The 25523-nt window shown below is 42.7% G+C and overlaps 1 protein-coding gene and 2 long non-coding RNA genes across 8 annotated transcripts in view; 1 reads left to right on the forward strand and 2 right to left on the reverse strand.

Moving 5' to 3' along the window:
* SLC24A4 (solute carrier family 24 member 4) overlaps positions 1-25523 on the reverse strand; it is a 101259-nt gene that overhangs the window by 40631 nt on the left and 35105 nt on the right. The window lies entirely within an intron of this gene.
* Positions 9562-12344, reverse strand: LOC309538723. Of its 4 annotated transcripts, none has more exons than XR_014222307.1 (3): positions 12010-12344; positions 10685-10881; positions 9562-9840 (listed from the first exon to the last, which is right to left on the reverse strand). It is a non-coding gene; the product is annotated as an uncharacterized lncRNA (long non-coding RNA). The 4 variants fall into 4 exon arrangements; XR_014222308.1 differs by lacking the exon at positions 12010-12344 and adding an exon at positions 11707-12000; XR_014222309.1 differs by lacking the exon at positions 12010-12344 and adding an exon at positions 11137-12000 and having other exon boundaries at positions 10685-10837.
* LOC309538875 lies at positions 12391-22893 on the forward strand. Of its 2 annotated transcripts, none has more exons than XR_014222434.1 (5): positions 12391-12412; positions 14704-14732; positions 15064-15112; positions 17248-17456; positions 22551-22893. It is a non-coding gene; the product is annotated as an uncharacterized lncRNA (long non-coding RNA). The 2 variants fall into 2 exon arrangements; XR_014222435.1 differs by lacking the exon at positions 12391-12412 and adding an exon at positions 12823-13837.

Consider the following 25523-nt stretch of genomic DNA (forward strand, 5'->3'; position numbering starts at 1 on the left):
GGGGGAAGTGCTCTTGCCTTCGGGTCCTGCTTGCACGTTTCACACAGGCATGTGGTTGGCAATCATGAGAACAGAATGCAGGACTAAGATGGGCCATTGGCCTCATCCAGCAGGCTCTTCTTATGTTCTTACATCCCCGCTACCTGACCTCAAATAAGTAAGCCTGGGATGTATGTTATTTTATTTGTCTATCTCATTTGCATGCCACCTTTGCTCCAGGGAGCTCACGATAGCATCCCTGGGGTGATCCCATTTTATCTGCACTACAGGTAGGTTAGTCTAAATGCTAATTACTTGCTCAACAGATTCCAGGAAGCTGTACAGCAAAGCCAGGTAAGGATTTCTGGTCCAACACTATATGCATGATAACATGTCGACATGCTAGCAGTGCAATCCTTTGCAATGATGATGATGATATTAATAATAATAATGCATGTTTATTCAGAAGTCCCTGTAATTTCAAAAGGGCTTACTCTCTATAAGAGAGTACACACTCGGCAAGCTAAAATTCTATTAAAATAATAATTGTACGTAAGATTGCAGCTTAGGAACTGCATCACTAAGCAGCAACCTTAAAACTTATCAGAGGGTGAGCGTCATTCATTAATAAGACAAGGTGAAGCCATTTGCCTCAGGTGGTAGATCCGACCCTTGCCCTACCTTCTCCCCACCCCAGCCACTGAGCTGCTGCCAACCCCCCCACCCCACCCCCCAGGCTTCACTCGCACCACTGCACCCTTGTCGCTGCATTACGGCAGCAGTGTGGCACAGCCAAAGGCACCTGTGTAGTTGCACTGGCAGGTTCTGTGGGGTGTGGCATCAGCGCATTTTGCCTACAGCAGCAAAACATCGCAGGCTGGTTCCACTGGACACAGTGGAAATAACTTCCATGTAAGCATATCCAAGATATGTCCTGTGGATTTCCATTTTAGGTTCTTCTTTCAACTCATTTTCTATTCTTTTAACTTTTTCCCAATAATCTGCTGCGAGCACCAGAAATAATGAAAGGAGACCACTTCTTCCAAACACAGTCTTTAGTTCGTTAAAACCAGAGGTGTGGTGGCCCATTCGTCACAGGGGATCAAAGACTTAGCAAGGTCCCTGTCTCTAGCATCCTAGAACCACCCAGTCAGCATGAAAGTGGAGCTTTCCAGCCACTGGGAAGGAGCCGTCTCCCCCTTTGTGCTGCTTCAAGCCAATCAGAGTGAAAGGTGAGTCAGCGACTGAGGACTGGCTCCTGTTAGGATTTTTATCTATCCGAGCTGCTCCAGCAAGTGGTACTGTTGTACTATGTTTTGTGTACATCATGTGAGTGTCTGAGTGAGCATGAGACAGGAAGTCTGAGGACTGTTGGAAGTTAGTTTCACTTCTGAAAGTGTTGCTGTTCTGTACTGATGCTGAAAGAGCAGACATGCTGATGGAGTCTTTGTATATAGACTGTAAATAAAGTAGTTTTAGAGCTACTGATTGAGTCTTTCTTCTGCAATGATACGCCAGAAGACGAGTGTGCTCCTCTCAGGAGAGAGGGGTCGCTTATCACCGGTTTCTCTGGACTGAGGGAGATTTACAGCCAGGGAGGACGCCCCAAAGACTTGGGAAGTTGGGGGCCTTCCTGGGTGTGTTTCCAACAGCTCCTTGGGCCACTCTTGAGAAGGCACATGGGAAGAACATCATGCAGTTGTTGTTCTGGATGCTCCAAAGCTAAGCATTTGGGAACACAGAAAACAAAGGGTGTTCTAAGTTCTGTTATGTAAGATGGAACTTCAAGGAAAATGCCATTCGCTCTGAAAGAAGAGACTGGAGCTCTCCAAATCATTTGCCTATGCACACGCACAAAAAATAGTAGCACATGCATCCTTAATTGCTCTTATTGTATAATTATAAGATTACTGTATAATCTTAGTGGATTATAAAGTCTTATAAGGAAGCATAGCAGTGAGAGGGGCGTGGCTGTGATTTGTATGAATGGATCTTGCGTATCAGGGACTGGCTAGACGAGGGGGAATGGTGGGAGGCTACAGCCGGGGAAAACACCCCCCCCCCCATGGAAGCATCAGAGTGGGAAGGCTCCGAGTCAGGAGAATGGTGGTGGGATTCAGAAGATAAGTCCGAGGAAGAAAGGGGGCAGACAGGTTGGAGGCTGAGCAAGAACTAGGTTTAATTGAGAGCGAGACAGCTGAGGAGGAGGAGGCTGAGGCAGCAACAGATCCCCAGCAATCTGCCACTTCCACAGTTTTCCCCTCCTCCTCTGTCCTGAAGAACGAGGAGGGCATTGCATGCAGCAGAAGAAAAGGCACAGACAGAAGAAGAGAAGAAGAGTTTGGATTTGATATCCCGCCTTTCACTCCCTTTAAGGAGTCTCAAAGCGGCTAACAATCTCCTTTCCCTTCCTCCCCCACAACAAACACTCTGTGAGGTGAGTGGGGCCGAGAGACTTCAGGAAGTGTGACTGGCCCAAGGTCACCCAGCAGCTGCATGTGGAGGAGCGGAGACGCGAACCCGGTTACCCAGATTACGTGACTACCGCTCTTAACCACTACACCACACTGGCTCTCCATGACAGCCCCTCCATGAAGGAGTTTGCTACTGTGGGGAAGGCAGCTCGCTGGAGGCTCAGATCCACAGTTCTGGCAACTGCTTCATTGGGCTGGTTCTGACCACCAAGTTCTCTGCTGTGTTTTGTCTCTCTGAATAAAATCAACCTTACTGCTCACTTTTGAATTTCTGTGCTGAACCAGCCCTGACACTGCACTTCTGAATTGGCCACTACACTACTGGTTAAAACACCATGAAAATTTCTGTATCAATCTCTGTATTTACAGAGAGATCTTTTTTAAACAAGCTCTGGACAACTCAGCAGATGATCATGTGCTATGTTTGTTTTTTGAAAAACACTCTCAACAACTGGGTTATCAACACACAAGTGTTAAATGGAAGCACATTGCTTAAATGGCCACTTTGTGTGTCTCCTCTAGTTTTCAAATGTAGAGTGGCTCTGGAGGAGCAAGGGGTGTATGGATTTGTGGCTGACACCTGCTCAGGACGGTTATAGTAGATAATGACTGCAGCAGACATTCGTGTATAGCAGGAGAGCATTGCTCCCACATGCCCCGTCTATACTGCTGAAGGCAGCCTGCCAATGGACTAAGTTCCAAAATCTCATAAGCCTGACAGAACATCTCACCAGCCACGTGGAACTGCTGTTTTATAACCCATCCAGGCATGTGATTTCTTCACCTTATCGCCAGATGATTCACCCACAGAGGCAAGAAATCCTCAGCAGGATGCTGATTGTACAGGGCATTCTGTGACTTCCCTGACACAGTTACTGCAAGTGGGATTAGTCCTTCTACCGGAGCCTCCCTGATCTTAAATAGCTATACATAACGGGCTGGGCTATGGGTTATTTTAGGCAGGAATTTGGGTTGATAGGGAGCAAGTTGTTGGAGAATTCTTGCTGATTCTGCAGTTTAATCGAAGCACCCTAGAGGGGGATTTGTTTCCTTGTTTTTGTAGAGCATCCTGTTTCCTGGGGTTAATTTTTGTTCAGGTTGGAAAAGATGACAGGGCTCCTGCACCTTTAATAGTTGTGTAGAAGATGAAATTTCACCACGTGCAGTTTATTATTAAAGGTGCAGGAGCCCTGTACTCACCTTCTCATTTTATTTCTGTTTTACATGAAATGAATAGGGTCCATTTTAAGACTCACTATCCAGGAAGAGCGTGCTGATAATAGAAAGGTTGCAGGTTTGATCCCCATATGGGGCAGCTGTACATTCCGGCATTGTAGGGGTTGGACTAGATGATCCTCAGGATCCCTTCCAACTCTATGATTCTAAGTGATCTGGTTGTTTTTTATTTAAAAAAAACCCCATTGCACAATCAAAATATAGCATGCAGAGATGAAGGAGATATCTACTAAATGGGTGGGTCATTAGGTCTTTCTAGATTGTTGGCACTGCACAAAACATTTCCTCCTCTACCCCATTCCAACATTCCTTTGCATTTGTGAAAAAGCTGGCAAATATTAAAGGACCATAACTGCAATATATCAGTTTGTGGCTTGAGAAATGTCTGCTTGTTTATATTATATTAGTACTGTACAGTATGTTAGGATATTTCCGTTCCGTATATGAAACCAAAGTAACAAACATTCAAGGAAGCAGGGTTGTTGTTGATTTGTCCTCCTGCTACTAGGATCTGTTCAGTTAATTTACTCATAATTGCAAAGTCCCATAGCTGACAGAGAGAGTAGGGACCTTAGATAACCTCCATAACTAGGCAAGACATAGCTTAGTGGCAGCAAGTAGGCATTTAATTACTACTTCATAAGTAGGAAAGGTATCTCCTTCCAACCACTATTAAGGACAATAAAATGCACCTGTTTCATTTATTTAAAACAGGCCTATACCATCCTTAAACCTATGTGGATTTAAGGGCAGCATACAACCAATTTATATCATGATATAAATAATAGTGCAGACAAAATCCTTGAAAATGAAAGTAGGATTTACAACATATTAGAATGCCTGGGTAAATGCAAATATTTTTGCCTGGGGCCAAAATGTTTTGCAGGTATCATATGAGACTGTTAAGGGAGGGCATTCCATAAGTGAGGTGCCACTACTAAGAAAGCTCTCTCCCTTGTTACTGAATAGAGCACCTCTATTAATGGAAGCACTCAGGGGATCTCAGTAGAAGATATGGACCCATTGCAATGGGAAGAAATGCTCCTTCTTGAATCTACATCCCAAACTATCTGTGGCTTTATTAAATATAATGATGGACACTTTGCATTGGTGCAGAGCTATAATAATAATAATAATAATAATAATAATAATAATAATAATAGTATTTATACCCTGCCCATCAGGCTAGGTTTCCCCAGCCACTATGGGCGGCTTACAGTGCATACAAAAACATAGTAAAACGTCAAACATTTAAAAACTTCCTGATACACCAATTATAAAATTGGTGTACCAGGTATAATAAACCTGGCAGTTCCAGTCATAACTATGACCTCTGCATTCTTCCCCAACTGAAGCTTCCAGTTTGTCTCCAAGGGCAGTGCCATGAATGACCCACTGAGGCAATCCAACTGGGGGGACCAAAACAAACACCACTGTGGCCAGACTATCTCTGTCCAAAGATCAATTGATTCTATGTATTCATTAGTCAATAAATCAAAAATAAAAAAGTATACAGTACATAATCTCATCAAAAAAGAGATTGAAAAGTTTAACATGAAAAACTATCACAAAGAACTATAATAAAATCATCATCATCATCATTGAATATGACGCCCCTATTTTCATCGGAGAAATGTTGGAGGGTATGTAAACCTACTGAAATCAATAAACATTATTAAGTCACGGCCAATAATTTCAATCGGTGGTCTACTCTGAGTAAAAACATAGTTGAAGGCCACCCTCTGCCAAAGGGTGATTTCCTGCATCTGGCAAAATGAGCTCTGCCAGAATAAAGGCACCACACAATACTCTGTTGTTTTTTCTGCAACTGACTAACATGGTTACCCCTCTGGAATAACCTAATCAGACTGTCGTTTCCAAAACAACCGCCCCTTTCTTTTTCAGTTCTTAGCAGTGGGCAGAAAACACCTGAGCTCTGCTTCTGTTAACCAATGAGTTTCTAAGAGAGATGCAAGATGAGTTACAGGCCCATTAATTCAAAGCAACACACAACTTCATGAGCGACACTGAAAGAGGCTGCAAAGGGCAAGTTCATCGGGAGCCGTTCTGCACACAGGTTTAATGGGCTGCCCTGCTAAGACAATGACTAGCGGTTGCAAAGCAGCCTGGAATGAAACAGCACTTAGCATGCTTGCAGTCCCCACCCCACTTCTTCTTAGTAATCAATTTGATGTGGTGAGAAGCCAAAGATCAAACCTTCTCTCTCTCAGGGAGAGCACCATATGGCAGGACAGGACGTAAGCTCCTTGTGCTCCAAAACCTGCTTGCTCTCCCTCTCCCAATTCTGCAAGCAACAGCAACTGCTAAAACATTTAATCTCTGAAGTATATTAATTCAATTTGCCTGGCTCAACCAAGAGAAGGCTGCCAAATACGATTATCTTTGTCACGGCGAGTGGCAGGTTACAAAGCAAGCGGCGGACTCGGACTGCAAACTATTAAATCCACCGAATATTTGCATTCTGAAAGGGTGGTGTACTGTGTCTTAAAGAAACAAGACTCCAGAAATGCTCTTTTGCTCTGACTATAAACATTCTTTGTGTGAAAGTCAAGATTAGCGAAATAAATGCAGCACTAATTCATTCGGATTTTTGTTTAATTCCCTTAAAAGGTAGTTCAGTACTATTAACCCTGTTTTACAGATGGAGGCACTGAGCTGGAGAGAAAGTAGCTTGGGTCACCTCCAGACTGTCAGTATTTTTCAGGAGGGATTCAACCACATCGTGGAAAGTTAGGTTTGTGCAATTAAAGTAGATTAAAGTGCTCTATCGCCCTATCATACACACACACAAAACCTATTTTAAAAAAATAAATTTAAAAACTTTGCTTTTTTGCTGTTAGGAAGGTGACAGGAAAATACACTGAAAAGTGTGGTATGATTAACAGATGATTAACAGGAAGATGCAGAAACACCCAGCAAGCAAATCAGGATGAAAGCTCATTGTTGCATTTTAAAAAAAAAAAGGTAAAGGACCCCTGACCATTAAGTCCAGTTGCAAATGACTCTGGGGTTGCTGCGCTCATCTCACTTTACTGGCCGAGGGAATCGACGTTTGTCCACAGACAGTTTTTACAAGTCATGTGGCCAGCATGACTAAGCTGCTTCTGGCAAAACCAGAGCAGTGCACGGAAACACCGTTTACCTTCCTGCCTCAGCAGTACCTATTTATCTACTTGCATTTTGACATGCTTTTGAACTGCTAGGTTGGCAGGAGCTTGGACCAAGCAATGGAGCTCACCCCGTCGCAGGGATTCGAACCGCCGACCTTCTGATTGGCAAGCCCAAGGCTCAGTGGTTTAGATTGTATACAAATCAACAAATGATTGTTCAGTAAAATGTAACCTCAATGTACGCTTTGTTCAAACCCTTCAGGATGTCACACTCCCTTTCTAAAAAAACATGACAGTGACTTTTATTTGTAAGGAAGGAAGAGATCTTTATTCAGACTAATAGGGGTACAGACTCAGCAGCAAGCTAAGTCCAGAAGTCACAATTCCCAGGTATAAGAGCAAGGTAAGAGGTTCATAACTGAATAGAAGCTACAAAGATATCCCACCAGTTGACCTGCTCCTCCCACTAAGCTTCTAGAGATGAGGTGGGGCAAGCTCAGTCCTTGCGACTCTTTGGCCCAATGCACACACATGCTCCATTGGGGGGAGGTGTGTCTGATCCCACCTATAAAGAAGGCACCTGGTTCTTAGCGACAAGGCTGTGTCTTTCTCCTCAGCCTCCATGTTTCTTCCTGTTCTAGGCGTCTTTCCTTTGTGAGCCAGTTTAATGTACTTTACGGCGCTTCTTTCAAAATGGAGCGTAACTCTTTCTGTGACTCAGCACTGTGAAAAGATTCTCAGTTATATACAGTGGTACCTCAGGTTAAGTACTTAATTCGTTCCGTAGGTCCGTTCTTAAGCTGAAACTGTTCTTAACCTGAAGCACCACTTTAGCTAATGGGGCCTCCTGCTGCTGCTGCGTCGCCGGAGCCCGATTTCTGTTCTTCTCCTGAAGCAAAGTTCTTAACTCGAGGTACTATTTCTGGGTTAGCAGAGTGTGTAACCTGAAGCGTATGTAACCTGAAGCGTATGTAACCTGAGGTACCACTGTACTGGAAAAGATTCTCAGTTATATACCCCCTACCTCCACCCTCAAAACCCTGTTACCCACAAGCACTCCTGAAACAGTTCTTTGAAACTCTCCACTGTGGCTGGAATGGCTGGAATGTTGGAGTGAAATGAAGACAGCTGGTTTATTCAAAACCTATGAGCTGATTTGTGCTCCCGCCCTGTTAAAACAAAAACAAAAGAACCCTTTCCTTCTATTGTGTTTTGTTGTGTTTTCACTATATTGCTGTGCTACGGGACAAAGCAGCTCCCGGGAAGATTGCAGAAATTCCCAACAGACGATTGAGAGTGAAATTTTGTTTTCCGTATAAGTGTACTTGCTTCTGCAAGACTACATGGCACATATTTCTGAGAGACTGAAGAGGGTCAAATATATACACTCTAGGAAAGAAGCGATCCAATGGGAAATGGCCACCATTTCTAAATATTATCTATGTAACCATGCAGAAAGAGACAGGGGATTATTTGGAAGTCTCAAAAGAAAGCGGCGCTTGAGAGTTAAATTTTGTTTCCATATGAGTGTGCTTGCTTCCACAGGATCACATTCCTGGGAGATTAAAGGGGGTCAAATATATATTTTCTAGGAAGTAAGAGGTCCACTGGGCATATCCAAATATTACCTACTTAACCATGCAGAAGAACACAGGGAATTACTTGGAAATCTCAGAAGAGAATGGAAACTGAGGGTGAAATTTTGACAGCAACTGAGACTGAAATCCTCCCCCCACCCCGCACATGTGCAGTTGCTTCCATAGCAAGCAATGCCTGGCACATGTCCCTGAGAGACAGAAAGGTGCCAAATAGATAAACTTCAGGAAAGAAGAGACCTAGTGCAGCACAGTCACCTTTTCTGAATATTGTCTACGTAACCATGCAGAAGAAGACAGAAAATTACTCAGAAGACTTGGAAGATGGCAGGGGTTCCGTGCCTCCTGAGAGACAGGAGCCAGAACTGGAGGGTGAGGAGGGGTCTGAGCAGTCAGAGACAAGGGTGGAGGTGCAGGACGTGGGAGAGGAGCTGGAGCTGCAGGAAGGCCGTGTTGCACCAGGAGCTGAGAGATGGTGCCTGAAGGGAGGGGGCAGCAGGATCTCTTCTGTCCTCTCCCCCACTGTCCCCTAGAAACAGGAGGGGCTTGAAGAGGCAGGCACAGTGACAACTTGCATGTAGAAGTTGCAGGATGTTTGCACTCACACTGTCAGATGAGGGTATAGGTGTGGCCACCCACTGCTCCAACCATCCATTGCTCCAGCAGAGAGAGAGAGAGAGAGAGAGAGAGAGAGAGAGAGAGAACGCGCGCATTCAGTGCACCTCAGGAGCTACTGTAAATTCATATTTTGTCAATAAAGAATTAAACTATGGGGCAGCTGTCCTGCTTGGGCTGAGCTCAGGACAAGCACAAATAATAGGGGGGCAAGGAACCTCAAAGGGCAGGGAGAAACTCAAAACCCAGGGTCATCTAACCAAGCTCATTGGTCAGAGAGTGCTGATGGCGAAATGGAAAACCATGGAGGAATGGGGACCAGAATGAAGCGTAACTGAAGAAGATATGGCTGGCTGACTAGAAACCTAAACAGGAGCACTCCATAACACATTTTTTTGTTATAAGTCCCACCTGTAAAATTCTATAGTAATATTAAAAAAATAAATAATTATATAAATATTATGATTCTTCTAATCTCAAGAAAGTCCCAAGGAGATTACATCCAAAAAGAACGAGTCCGAGACAACAAGCTGCTGAAACAATAAGAAGGAGTCAATACATATTTATTGATATCACTGTTATCAGGTGTGATTTCCAACTACTCGACTCCAGTAACAGAAGTTGTTTGGAAATATTCCTTTGGGTGCATATGACATGAATGTGCCATTGCTCCAAGCTGCAGGATCCGACAGACTTCAGGATGCAGGGCATGGGATCACCCTTGAAGAAGCCACAGAGGTTATTTCTCTAAGTGGAAGACTATTGATCCAGTTGGCATCCACAGTGATCAGGGATGACTGCAAAGAGCTCCTGTGGATTACGGATGGGGGAGGAATTCAATTCAGTTTGCATCTAAAGGTGAATCTAGCAAATTTGTACTTTCCCAAACAGTATCAGAACTGAAGCACAGCCATCGTTTGAAATGCACACTTTTCTGAATTTCGTGAGGCGGTTCTCCAACCAACCAAAAATGTTTTCATAATAAACACATATATCAGGGCAAAGTGTGAATACAAATTGAATACATCTGTGAAAAGAACACACAAAAATGCATTATATTGGGGGTAACTGCTTTGCAAAAAATGTGTACGTTTGTAAAAACTGCATACAAAAATGTGTTTATTAGGAGAAATCTGCACCAAAATGAAGATGAGTTTTCATTAGGAATTTTAGATAGATGATAGATGGATAGATAGATAGATGTAGAAAAAATGCAGATTCCTGAATTTAAGATTAGGAAAATGTGAAACTGAGAAAACCAAAAATGACAGGCCCTTCCATTCCTACTGTGGATACATGATGTTATATTTTAACTGGCATTCACAGCAGCATTGTGAATCTGCTCTGAAGTTCTAATAATGGGACTGGAAAAAACACCTCCCCCCCAAAAAAAAATCAGCAAATGATTTCAAAGCAATGCACCGCACCCATTAACACCTTGTATTTCAGTGATTATGGGGAAATTTGGATGAACTTTATGCAGGGAGTTTCATCTTGAAGAATATGAACAGGAAGATTAAGGAAATAATATCCATTTCTTTCAAATATAGATGCAAGATTATTACAAAATAGCTTGAGTCAGCTTTCCAAGTTTCATAACCTCTTGCTTAACACATAAAAAAACTGCCTGCAAGCAATAGATAGTTAGCAGTACCTGTTTACCTGAGGCAACAGTTTGTGCAGACCCAAGGCTCCAGGCAAATTCCTAGATTCTTGTCAAGTTTTCACTATCTTGGAGTCAGCTGTGTAGTATGTCAATCTAAGGCCACTTAACCAACAGGTCAGCTTTATGTTGTAAAATGACAGTCTGATATTAAACATAGATCCATATATGACAGGGTATATGAGCCCCTAGATAGTATGTATAAGACAATAATCACTTGAAGCCTGAACTACAAAGCTAAATACACTTTATCTTGATCTTCCATATCCAATAGCTGTTTGGCATTTCAGCATTTTGTTTTCAACAGATTTAAGTTCCAGTTAAGGAGGCAATCCTATACATGCTTCTGTGGGTGTAAGTCCCATTGAGCTCATTAGTGATTACTTCACTAAAGCTTGCATACTCTCCCTTCCCTTTGCATTTAAGAATTAAATCTTCCATACCTGGTTTGTTCTAAGCAGCAGTTTCCTATTTTATCTGAATACAGGAAACTGCGGTTTGTAGGAACCACAGTAAGTTAACAGGACAGGGCATCAAACCATGGTTAGTTGTTACACATGAACTGAGTCAGTAAGTGGCTTAGTTCAGTTCAGTTCAGTTCAGTTGGCCAGCTTCACAGATTTCTAGACTTCATTTATGAAATTGTTAAGTGGGATTTGTAATATACCATATGGAGGTCAAATACTCTCCTGTGTGAACCTCCATGAAACAAAAGGAAAAATGCACAGGAGTTCTGCCATTTGGAGTAAGTTGGAAAGAAATTCAAAACCCAGTAGGAGATGCTATGAGCTTGGTTCAGGACTGAGAAATGGCCTAGGGACTGGCATATGGATGTAGATTTCCTCCTAAAATTTGTTTAGCATGACATGAACAGAATATTTATTACTGTTTAATGAACAAACAAATAGGGGAGACCACTATCTAGGAGGGTACATGTAATAGCCTGCCATATACTTATAGCAATTGTTGGATAATAATTTGAGTTGTCAGTGCTGTGACCTGAATACACTAACCTATATTTTGTCCTTCCTTGAAAACACTGTTTCTTTTTCTTTTCTCTTTTTTTAAAGGCTCCTCCTGTTATCAAAAGCATTGGGAGAATCTACATGCTAATTATTAGCTCTGCAACAAAGGCACAGCTCTGATCTACTCAAACTGCATTTACTAAAGTATGCTAATGAAAATAAAAATGCTTATTTGAAAGTATCGGTCAAAGTCATGGCTCAAAAGGATAATTTTTAATATTCCCTTTTCCTCAACAGCAAACTGCTAGTAATCAATTATCTATAATCAATTATCTATAACTTTATATCTACCTGTAAAATAAATCAAAATAACATAACATAAAAATAAAAATATGATCTCAAAACATGAACAATGCCAGAGAAGCATCACAGGGGGGTGGGAATCTATTATAAAAGTTATGTCAGAACCAATGAAGTAATACTTTCATAAATAAATTACTGCAGACTGAAATGGATAAGCCAAACTACAGCTGTAAACAGTAACAAGTCCTCATATTGAAGAAAGAAACCAAATTATTGTGGGGGAGGTGGAGGCAGGTCTGAAGAAGAGTGTGTGTAATTGCCGTAATATGTATTCCACTCATGCTGGCAATGCTGAAACAGCATGCAAAGGACAGGCAGAATCTTGGGAAGCCTCTCATTGTGACACTGTCAGGGCTCTGGAAGAGAACAGGAACCAGAAGAGGTGCCAAGGGTGAATATGAACAAACTCCCATAAAGGGTTTTGTAATTGAAAGAAAGACTTTGAAAATGGAAGAAGGCAAGATAATGGCAGTATTAATGGACAGTGAAACATCTGTCCAGATATAAACTGACTGCAGGAAGTTCATTCTCAGTATATGATGAACACATTCACAACAACAACAGCAACAACATATTTCTGATACCCCCACCCATCTGACTGGGTTGCCCAGCCACTCTGGGTGGCTTCCAAGAAAAATACAGGGGGGAAACAAACATGAAAAGCTTTCTGAAACAGGGCTGCCTTCAGATGTTTATGAAATTTTTTATAGCTGTTTAACTCTTTGGCATCTGCCAGAAAGGCATTCCACAAGGTGTGGGTATGGCTACTGAAAAGGCATTTTCCCGATTCCCTGTAATTTCACTTCTTGCAGGGAGATAACCTCCAGACGGCCCTCAGACCTGGACCTCAGTGTCTGTGCTCAACAATGTAGGCGGAGATGCTCCTTCAGGTATACCAGGACAAGGCCATTTAGTGCTTTGAAGGTCAACACCAACACTTTGAATTGTGCTTGGAAACATACTGGGAGCCAGTGAAGATCCTTCAGGACCGCTGTTATATGGTCCCGCTGGCTGCTCCCAGTCACCAGTCTAGCAGCTGCATTCTGGATTAATTGTAGTTTTCAAGTCACCTTCAAAGGTAGCCCCATGCGAAACATGTCTATGGTGAAATGGTACAAGCTAAACTCATGGAGGGAGAAGGGGGATCATGCCTGATGACCTATCTCCACAGGATCCAGTTGAGCCTGGATGTCTATTGTCTTTAAACCAGACTTTAAACCAGCGAAGGAACAACCAAAGGGCACCATTAGTCTTGCTGGATAATATAACATCTAAAGGGAGTCTAAATCTAAACCTCATTAAAATAGAAGTGAGGCATATATTCAACCATGTCCATTTTAAATAATACATCTTTCCAGTTATAGAGCTTGGGGTATTTATTTTGGTATGGCAAACTATACTAACAGAAAAGCACCAACATCACATGCCAAAAATGTCTTCAGTATTCAAATTTACATTCACCAGGGTAGTCCCACGCATATTAAGTGTTGCATTTATGATGTTAATAATATTTTTTAACCACCTTTCATTTCCAAAAAAAACCCCCCCAAAAACCTGGACTTGATCACTTTATCAAACTCTGTATCCTTTGCCAAAGATTGCTCAGCTAAAATAACTGCAAAGTGAGAACATATTTCTTGGAACAGTGGCAATTTCATTTTGTTATTAATTTACTTTACTGAAACTCCACAAGTTAGTTATTAGTACACTGTGTTTTTTGTATATTCGAGTCACTCTGCGGACAATTAGTATTTTCAGGAGCACTGGCTGTGGAAATGATAATCATCTTCCCTTCTGCCTCTGCTGGAGAAGCTACGTAAGTTTGCTACCCTTACTGTGGCTGTTGACAAAATACAAATCCTTCCCCTCTCCTGACACTCCCACTGGCTGTGTCCACGTTAAACAACACGTGTGATCTTCTTAATGGGAACCCTGCTGACGTCTGATATTGTTGCTGATACAATATACAAATCTTGTCTCTCATGCTTGCACTTCCAGGGGTAACTCCATGGAGATTATGCTACGGTAATCTAAATGGGAGGTTACCAAAGTGTGGATCGCCATAGCAAGGCCATCCTGGTCCAGGAGAAGCCACAGCCAATAAGACTTGGAAAAATGCACCAGTGGCCACCAAGATCACTTAATCACATATGATTGCACCCACTGGGTGGCAGTAGTGATGACAAAGAGAGCTTGACTCTCTAAGGACACAGCATCTTCAAGTGGCTGTCAAGCAGCCAAGCTTCTCAAGTTGAGGATGTGGCTGGTTGCTTCCATTCTCCCTTCTGGGTCAACAATTCCCCCTAAAGCTGAGCGTGACAATTTCCCAAGGCACTTTCAATTATTTAATGATTTTTTTAAAAAATCATTGCAGTGTGTTCAGCTACTCCGTAAGGACTACATCATGCCCTGTGGGCATTCCGGAAATTATGGCCCACTGAAATTAATAAGCATGGCAAATTTGGGTCCATTAATTTCAGCAGGTCTACTCTGAGTAAAACTTATTTGAATACAACTCAGGATCTCTACCTGCTTTTTGGGATGGAGCTTTCTTTTCATCTTCCCCAACCCACAAATGGCTGATGGGTGGGTGTATGATTAGCTGCAATTATTGGAATAACTCTGCTCTCATTTATTAGTTCATTCTCAACTTTGGTCTCTCAATTTGGTTTCATTTTTCAGATGCATGTCCTGAAGAGAGAACTGTCCAGGTGTGTTCATTTTCCCCCAAATTTCCTTTTATGATGTCAGATGCAAAGAATGTCCAATATCTTTCTCTCATGGGTACATATCTCAGACCTTCATTATCTAGAGATACAACTGACCGCCAAGCAGACTTTCTACTTCTAATATTTCATATCGTTAAAAATATCCAGTTTGTTTGTTTTCAGGAAAATCCTCTTAGACCTTAAATGTAACTTGCTAAGCCAAATGCACCATTTTTGCTCATTCTGATTACACTTCCAATTTTTGCACAATACCTTTTTAGTTTTTAATCTTTTCTTTGTATGATGCAATTTCACTTCTTTTTCTTCTATATAGTTTTCATTTGATTGGATTGAGGATGCAGCCTAAACAATCTTGCTAAATAGTAAGTGTGGGAAATAAAACATTTACCTCTTTAAGCATCTAGTGTACCTAGAACGATGCCCAAATTTCCCCAATACATAGCACTCTATCTATCACATTTCAAGTATCACCCATACCTTGCAAACATCAAGAGGAATCTGGGCAGATGCATGTAATCTTTGAGATTTATAAATTATTGTCTGACCTAGAATTATTTAGATACTTGTTTTCTTTTGATAATGTCCTGTAAGCCAGTAGTGAGCAGACTTCAGGCTACTTTGTTTTTTAATTAGAGCTCTAAGGCTTAAGTGGTATACTGGCATCTCAGCATGTGGGTCACTTGATTGCTTACCAGGTGTCAGGATGCTGTCAGCGGCTACCGGCTGGTTTCCCAGGAAGTATAAAGACAAGGGAAAGCTTCTTACCGTCCTTTTTTATTTCAGTACTTACACAGAGAGGCTATAGAACCCATCCTCTTGGATAATGGCATTGTCCCAAGTGAATGTCCACCCCCGTCTTTCCCACTTCCTCATTTGGGTACTGCTACGTGCCCTCTGTCTTTAAGCTCTTTGCTCTCCTTCTGTTAAGGCTTGCCAGGTTCTGGGAAATCGAGGGTCTGGGATGCTTTCTAATGACACCCTGTTAGCCAGCTGCTGCTCTAGTTCCTTCCCACCTTTTCCACCTCATCTGTGACCCTCTGCAAACCACTGTTGTAAATCTATACTGTCTTCCTCTCCCTCCTCCCTGGAAGGGTCAGGATGGGGAGGCAGTCTCCACCATTCCTCCTCTGTCCAATCGCTGACACCAGGAGAGGGGAATGTTGGAAAGGAGGTTGTCACATTGAACATGCACCAGTAGAAGCCAGGCTAGCACTCCTTGCCAGTGCTTTTACACCATGCTGACCTCCCCACCATCTTGGCCCTCTCCCTCCCAGTATGCAACAGTGACCTACCTGCCAGAAAGTAGTGTACCAGTCCCATTCCACCTAGCAAGCTGCTTCTGCCCTGAGGTATAACATCCAGAGGCAAGGGAAAAGAAGAGACTCAGGAGGAATATGGACACACCCTTACAATTAAAGAACATGGTGCCTCTGGGTGCATACTAAGCCCAAGAATTTGTTTCCAATTCCATAATTGTGCTTTCAGTCCTTTCAAACAAAGATCCACTGCTCAATTTCCTTCAGGCTGGCTTAATTCTAGCAGCCTAGCAGTTGCTGCTATTGTTAGACAACTGGGAGTGAGAAAGTGTTGCCAATCTACTGCAATTCACCCAGAAACCTACCGTGTAGGTGCTGGTCTTCCCCCTGCCCACACCTGATGTAAGGCACTGAGGCAATCCAAAATGCCAATAATGACCGGAGAATGTGTGCTTTTGGGAACAGCCAATTTTAAAATTTCAGTTTACTTAATTAAGTGACTGAGTGCAAGGATGTGTCTCCTGCCAGATTCATCTGGCTTCTTGCCGTGGCCATTTTCCCCTAGGGCTTATTGTAGGCGATTAAGGCATTTGCTGGAGATGGACCATCTCTCTGAGCAAGTCAAGTCCACTCTGCTGTTAATCAACTGCAGTCCCACAAGTTCTAATCAAATGTAAAACTGTGGTATCCGACACTCACTGATTGCTAGGTCAAAAATTTCAACCCAAAGGTGACAATCTGGAACTGTACTGCCTGAAATAAAGGCTTCTGCCTTCTGATGTTGAGCTAAGGCGTATTGCTCAAGTCGCACATTAGCATGGTGCACTGAGAAAAACCAGTGTTATTATTTGTTAATAGAGTGAAATGTTCTGAGAAAACTCTTGATGCAAATGTTTTATGATGCCAGCTGATCTCTTGGGATCCCCAATTAAGTTCCAAACTGGCAGCGAGCACTGCGATTTTAACGCCTTCTAGCCTGAACATGAATATGACCCAGCCTCACTCAGCCTTGCCCCACCATGAGCTCAAAGCTAATTTGGAGCTAGCAGTTATTCATCATCGCTGCTAAGGTTCATGAGCTGCGTTCAAAATCCATTATTTCCTCCTATGCTTTTTAAAAATACTTTCCTGAAATTAAAATATCAAAAAGCTTTGCCTAGTGCTGTCCAGCATGTCAGAATGTTGGCTGTTCCTAGCACAGTACTCTCAAGTCGCCCAACTTGTGCCTCTTTATCCTGTAGCATGAAGCTAGGATAGCCTTCACCAATGATGACAATGTACTGGAACTGCCAGCTGCACTGGGAACTTTCACAGAGCAGGCCTCCTGCTCCCACCTGTCTCACAGTGATTAGGCAGAGAAGATCATATCATCTGTCACCATCAACCGTGTCTCTCTTTCTGTACGGGATACAGAGAAGGAGCTCTCCACCTTATGTTACAGAATGAGCAGGTTGGTACGGGAGGAGGCATACTTAAATATCCTGGACCCAATCCATTCAGGACTTGCAGTTGGGGCCATTTGCTTTATGAGGGTCACTACACCTCTTCCTTAAGAAGAAAGATGGAGGGGATAGCTTGTCCTCAATATCCATATGTGAGGAACTATCTTTAGAGTTTAAAGTGCCCATTTCCTAGTTAGATGGTCCACAGATACTTGCTGGAGTCCCCCAATGTATGAGAACAGAGGCAAAAAAAAAAAAAAAGGTTCTTTATACATTTTAAAAATCAGAAGCTTTCAGTGCATCGTGCCTCTGTACCAGAGAATAATCCCTGCTGTGGGAGTAGCATAGTACCCATCCCATAGGCATTAACAAGGTGAGATGAAACTCTCAGTGCTCACCTGGAAGCATGAAACATCCAGCCTCATTTCTATTGTCCCTCAGTCAAAAATAGCTGTTATGATTCTGTGCACAGCATGCATTCATATTACAGCCCATGAATTTTCCTTTGCTAAATTGCAACATGCAAGAAACAGTAGAACCCAGAAAGCTTTCGGGTTTTTTTCCTACTGTGGGCACTTCCAGACAGTTGCTATTTAGCATATGGGATTCAACTGCATACTAGCAAATTCAGGTTCCACAGCTGAACAGGGATTTGGTGATCTTGTGCAACAAACTTGCTTCCCCCCAAAATGGATTTTTTGAGGTAAGGAAAGTGACAGGAAAATGCACTGGAAAATCGTGGGACAATTGCTTGATGTGACATCATATTAAAAGGTAAAAAAAGGTAAAGGACCCCTTGGATGGTTAAGTTCAGTCGAATTCAACTATGGGGCGCGCTGCTCATGTACACTTTCAGGCCAAGGGAGCCGGCGTTTGTCTGCACATCTTTCTAGGTCATGTGGCCAACAGGACTAAACTGCTTCTGGCATAACGAAACACCTGACGGAAGCCAGAGTGCATGGAAACACCGTTTACCTTCCTGCCACAGTGCTACTTATTTATCTACTTGTGCCGGAATGCTTTTGAGCTGCTAGGTTGACCAGAGCTGGAACAGGGCAATGGGAGCTCACCCCGTCGTGTGGATTCAAACTGCTGACCTTGTGATCAGCAAGCTCAAGAGGCTCAGTGGTTTAGATCACAGCACCACCTGCGTCCCTTGACATCATATTATCTCCCCACAAGCAAATCAAAATGAATAAATACTCAATTAGCAGCCAACACTGTATTACCTCCCAGAAAGCTTTGTTCGAATAAATCTGGATGAATGCTCAGGAAACAAGTTGTCCAGAAGTGACCTGAGGTAGTTCAAAGCCGTATTTGGGGTTTGGCATCTTATTTGATGGAAACTGGAAGAGTATTTCCATCACTGCCCCGCCCACCTTTTAAAGAAACTGATACAAAAGGAAGGGAGGTACTAAAGTGGATATGAAAGGAGGGAAAGGAAAGGGGAAGATAATGCCCTACATTAATTCATGTGATGCATCTTTTATGATCACAATCCAAGACGTTGAGAAATCACTTTATCCTAATCTTCTAAAATAAACCCTCTCCACAAACTTAATTGAACTATTGGGGGTTTTGGATGTATTGACATATGCCAAAAATTTAGGCCCTGTCCATCTTCACCATTCTCCCCTAACATTGTTGTCATCATCAATTACTACCACCAGGTCTCAGTATGGATTATGACTGTTATGGTGGCAGGTACAACTCTCTGGGGAGAACATTCCACAGTCAGGGAGCTATCACGGAGAAGGCCGAGTCTTATATTAAAATTATATTAATAAGATGAAATTAAAAGAGAGAGAGAGAGAGAGAAGGCTGAGTCTTGTGTTGCCAACATCTGCACCTCCCTTGGAGGATCCAGTGGGTGGAGGCTATCTCTAAGGTACTGGGGTCCTGAACACATAAGGTTTCATAGGTCAAAACCAGTGAATTGATTTGAGCCTGGAAGCTAAATGGCAGCTAATGCAGTTGTGTTATATGATAAAACCTACTACTACTAGTCAACAACCTGGACCGCCTCCTCCAGTAAGGAACCCTTGTTTGACAACAATATCTCAAGAGGCAACGAAACCTTTGGAGAACAGATGGAGAGAAGGCAAACCACTTAGAAGATAATGTATTTCACAAGAGAATACATCTTTCTATCTGTCTTGGGAATTTTCCTGGCAGGAAAGACTGTGGGGAAATTTCCTGAGCCAATCTGAAGGCTCACAGATGTGTGTCAAGCACCTTCATTATATAGTTATATAGTTTCCCTCGCATGCTGAAGATGCACCTCTTTGCCTTGAGAAAAATTATAGTAATTGTTGACCAGCTGCCATTTGGAATTAAGATGGCGGACTGAAATGTGACCATGGCATGACTCTGCCTGTAGTCAAACTTAGCACAAGGCTTCCCGAGGTGGGGGAGGCCATCTTCATTGATGTTTGGATGCTGGGGGCCACTTTGAATCAAACTGGTTGACCAAAACATGGCTTGGGAGTGGCTTTGCCTGATTTTTGGCATGACAGGTAGAAACTCACAAATTGCACTGTCCATTAAAAAATCACCATTTTTTTTATTTCTGCAAATGCCAGAGCAGTGTCATGCGCTCCCCGCCAATACATAATAATAATAATAATAATAATAATAATAATAATAATAATATTTCTGCCTCACCCTTCCACCTGCTGTAGCCACATGTCTTCTTCATCTGAACTTTGTAGTACCAAAAGGATTATACAGATGCGTTCACATCAACAATTGTATAGTGACTTTTCTCCTTGCTGTTCAAGCCGTTCTAGGAGAGCTGCCCCACATGGTTACAAAAGAAAAATAGAGGAACATAGGAGCCTGCCTTTCACTGTAAAACCATTGGTCCATTTAGCTCAGCATTGCCAATACTGACCAGAAGCAGCTCTCCAAGAGTTCAGACACAGGACATTCCCAGACCTACCTGGAGAATGCCAAGGAAAAGATGTGGGACTTTTTGCATGCATATACCTCTAATTGAATAATCTCAGCACACCACAGGGACATCATGCTATTTCTGTTTCGGATAACAGGCCTGAATGTGATTTTTATTGTAAGGATCTTTTGTAAGCTCCTTTGAGAGGGCTAGAAAGTGATAAAAAGTAGTATTATTAATTATTTTTAAAAATCAGAAACCACCCCTCTTATGCAATACTTTCCTAGCCCCTTATGAATCTTTCCTCCTTCCAAGCTGTCTCCTTTTTTCCATTCTTTTTCAAAAACTGAAATGTAGAGTTAAGCTGTGTGCTTTCCTCTTCAGTGCTGGAACATAAATCTATGGCAAAAAACAGTATGGGGTCACATGTAGCCATAGTACCATGAAGCAAGTGGGTGTGCACCAACGCCTGGAGGGAGACCCCCCCAAAAAAGTGTTTCTGAGCTTCCCAATGAGGAACAGGATAGTAGCAAATACTCATCCTTCCCCTCATGTATCTTACCTGTTTACAACTCTCCCCTTTATATAATTAAAACAGTTGTATATGCTCCAGGGAAAGCGTAGTGGAGATGGCACAGGCACTAACTAATTAAGTGTTCTATAACATAAAAAAGCACTGCTAGCAGATTAGGCTAGTGGCCCTAAGCATTCTGCTCTCACAGAGGCCAACGGGTAAAGCCTACAAGCAGCAAATAAGGGCAAATAGCACTTTCCTGCTCAAGGAACCTCCAGACCCTGGAATACAGATGCCCCCCTCTGCCTCTGGCACTACAGGTGCTACAAAGCCATTGTGACTAGTGGCTGTTATCCTCAATGACTTTCTCTCATCCCCTTTTAAAGCTATTCAAGTTGGTGGCCATCACTATCCATGGATAGCTCAGAAGGTAGAGCATGAGACTCTTGATCTCAGGGTTGTGGGTTCAAACCCCACCTCAAGCAAAAGATCTAGATGGCCCTTGTGATTCCTTCCAACTCTACAATTCTATGATTCTGTGGATCTTCTGGTAGCACATTCCGTACTTTAAATGTTCAGAGTGGGAAATTTCCCTACTTCAAACACGATGAACAGTTGCAGAATGAGGTTTTCTTCTCTCTCTTTTTTGTTTTGGTCCGCACAGCTTGCCATGGGAGAAGTTAACACTAAGTGTGGCGAGGGTGCCTCCCCTTGTACAAATGTCTGTTGTTGTTGTTTAGTCGTTAAGTCGTGTCCGACTCTTTGTGACCCCCATGGACCAGAGCACACCAGGCACTCCTGTCTTCCACTGCCTCCCGGAGTTTCGTCAAATTGATGTTGGTAGTTTCAAGAACACTGTCCAACCATCTCGTCCTCTGTGCCCTTCTCCTTGTGCCCTCAATCTTTTCCAACATCAGGGTCTTTTCCAGGGAGTCTTCTCTTCTCATGAGGTGGCCAAAGTATTGGAGCCTCAGCTTCAGGATCTGTCCTTCCAGTGAGCACTCAGGGTTGATTTCCTTAAGAATGGATCGGTTTGATCTTCTTGCAGTCCATGGGACTCTCAAGAGTCTCCTCCAGCACCATAATTCAAAAGCATCAATTCTTTGGCAATCAGCCATTTTTATAGTCCAGCTCTCAATTCCATACATCACTACTTGGAAAACCACTATACATTTTACGGCCACTAAACATTTGTACATCACTACTGGGAAGCTATGGTTTTCCCAGTAGTGATGTACAAATGTTTAGTGGCTGTAAAAGATATAGGGGAAAGCGTGGCAAATTGGGTTTCCCACCTTGAAGGAAAGGTCTCCCATCATCTACTTTACAGGGAAAGGATATTCTGCTACATGCTACTACAAAGCACAAAGAGGATCGTTAGAAGCTTTGCATGCTTTTGCTCCCAGCATTGCTTTGTCACTGCTATTTCATGTATTTGGTTCAGGCTCCCACTTGATCTCTTGCCTCTTTTGTTGTTGCCTTCATTATTTTATTGAAACCCTTATTTCTGTGAAGCACTCAAGGTCATGTCTATCTGAAGAATGAGGCCACTTAAGCCACGCTTTGGAATTAATAAATGCTGAATAGGTAAATTTTTAAAAGGTCATAATGCATTTTTGAATCCTATCTTCTGCTGGAATTCAATTAAAGGGAGGCACCCAAGTGTGAACCTAACCTTTGGAAATCTAACCCTAGGTGCTGCTTCCAATTCAGGATTCGCTCGCATTTGCCGTGCAAAACAGGTCATTTCTCCAAGCAAGGCTTCTGTCTTTCCAAATATCGCTTTGTATGATACACCTATACACCAAGGAAGCAGAACCTGCAGTCCTACAGATGATGGACCCATTAACCCCAGTCAGCATGGCCAATAGTCAGGGAAGATGGGAGCTGGAGTCCCACCAACACCTGGAGGGCCGCTGTTTCCATGAGAAGAGCCCTGGTGGATCAGGCTAATGGCCCATCTTGTCCACCATCATAATGGCCAAACAGATCCCTACGGGAAGCGGAAAAGCAGGATCTGAATACAACAGCACTCTCTCTACCTGCAAAAAACCCCCAAAAACTAGTAAAAAATTGAGGGTCATCTTGAACACAGAACGTGGGCACCTAGGGGAATTTTTAAAATATATATATATTTTTTAAAAAAATAGTAATTTTTATTGGTATTTTCCACATAACAACAACAAAAAACATGAAAAATAACAATACACAAAACCAAGCATATAAAAAACCAAATCCAATCCTACAAATTAATAATATAAATACTAAAAAGGAAAACAAACATTGACTCCCACCAATCCCACAGCACCTCCTTTACCTCTCATTGTATCTTACTGTTATCCTGATCATCTCTATCCTAACCTCTAGATATAAATCCCTCTTTCTTATCCTTTCACTTCACAAGGTTATTCCAGACTCAGCCAGATTTCTGTCCTTGAACCCTGGCTTTTAAGGTATTCATTTAGACACTCCCATTCCTTTTTCACTTCACTTTTTGGTTTTTGTCTTATTATATCTGTCCCCCCCAAAAATTGACAGAATTTTAAAGCATATGTCCGGGATTTTGGCTTGGGTGGGCTGAGGCGGTCCCTCCTGCTGCCATTCCCCCTTTCTCTCCCCCTCTCCGGGCTGCATGCTGGCGACTGGCTTGCCTCCTGAAGCCTCTGCTGGCTCAACCACCGGATCGAGAGCAGCTGCCGCCACCGCTGCTGAGAGCTGCCTCAGCTACTTCTCCTTGCCCTTCTTTCCTTTTCCCCCTCTTCCCCTCTCAAACTCACACCCTGCCCCCAGCCCGCTCACCGCCTTCCTCAGCTCAGTTTGCTCGATGGCATGGCCCAGCGCAAAGGCAGCAGCTGCCACCGAGGGGGAATGTGTGGTGCCCCAGTTGCTGCCTTTGCTTCTGCACCTCAGTGCACTGCATGCACCTCATGCTAGAAACTTTGAGGGCAATCACCCCCCCAAAGATCAACAACATGCCATCGCCAATCATCCAGATTTTCACTTCTATTTTAGGGATTCATTTTCTTAGTTTTGGGTCTAAAAAATAGGGCTTGTCTTATACATGGGGGCGTCTTATACATGAAAAAATACGGTACTTCCTCCAGCAGTGGAGGTTAAACACAGCCACCATGACTAGACACCATTAATAGGAGGTGGAAGTTGAATGGAAGGCCAAACATATTTTTTTTTCATTGTAGAAAAATACACATTCCATACATCCTATTCAGACACTCTGGGTACATTCTAGAGCAGGGGTCTGCAACCTTTGAGACAAAAAGAGCCACTTGGACCCGTTTCCGAAGGAAAAAAAACTGGGAGCCACAAAACTCGTCATTGTAAAAATAACTTTTTTGTCACTTTTTTATTATTTATTTGTTTGACCCCCTCAGAATTACTCATCCTCATAGAAATAAACGTTAAATTAACAAGTTACCTTTTTGTGTGTGTGTGTTCTTCACTCCCCTTCAAAACAGTGACCAGCATACATGCCCCCTTTCAATGCAGTGACCAGCGTACATGCCCCTTACAATGCAGTGACCAGCATACATGCCCCCTTTCAATGCAGTGACCAGCGTACATGCCCCTTACAATGTAACGGGCGGGCGGGCGGGAAGGTGACGTCGGGACGGTGCATGACTAATGCACGCACCGCCCCCATGCGATGTCACAGCCAGTACAGCGCCCCCCACAGTGGGGAACATCGGGGCGCACAATGCGCCTCCTCCCCTCGCTAGTATCCGCCCCGGAGCCGTGGCAAAGGTGTAAAAGAGCCACGTGCGGCTCCGGAGCCGCGGGTTGCAGACCCCTGTTCTAGAGTAAAATTAGCCTGTGCCCTAGGACTAGGGTTCCTTAGAAATTTACCAGGAAGAAGCAAAAGTGAGTCCCATTTTGCAGTGAGGCAAAAAGTGGGGTGCTGGGGTCTAAAAAGCTTTCTGTAGACCAGCATCTAGCCATAAAGTACCAAACAAAAATAAAAAAAAACATAGAATTGTCATTTTTTCCATGAGAAAAAAAATATATGAAATCTAGATATGAAATAAATTACAATACCATAAAGACAGATGCTTAGAATAGCAATTCTTCAAAAAAAATACAAAACATTTTATGAGATAAAACACATGGTTTTCTTGGTAAAAGTTGTCCTACATAGCAAGGGTACATAGGACATTTGCTTTATTGTGATTTTTCCCTAGCTGGTAACGCATTATACAATCTCCTTTTGTAATATGCTGCAGCTTTAAATAGCACACAGTTCTGTCCTTTTCTATAATCCCTTCAGAGCCCCTCTACACATCATTCAGATCTTCTTTGAAATTTCACATCAAAATTTACATTTCAGGAATGGTATTTTTTTAAATGGTTTTGGGTTTTTTGCTGTTACTTGCAATGCAATGAAGAACAGGCGAGAGTCTATTTAAAAGCTCAAGAGTGACATCTAAGATGAGTAATACAATGCTAAGCTACTTTTCCATTGCTTTTTATTTTAACATCGGATTATAAAATTATCTTTAAGAGAAAGTTTGACTAATGAGAAAGCAATTGCTATCTTGGTAGCCTAATGCCATATAAATAGAATGATAGCTGAAACTAGGTCATGCCAAAGCATGTCTACTTAGAAGTAAGCCCCAAGGAGCTCACATTGGACTTGGGGCTACATAGCCTTAACCT

This window comes from Podarcis vaucheri, assembly GCF_965113315.1.
Source record: "Podarcis vaucheri genome assembly, chromosome: 1".
Lineage (NCBI taxonomy): Eukaryota > Metazoa > Chordata > Lepidosauria > Squamata > Lacertidae > Podarcis > Podarcis vaucheri.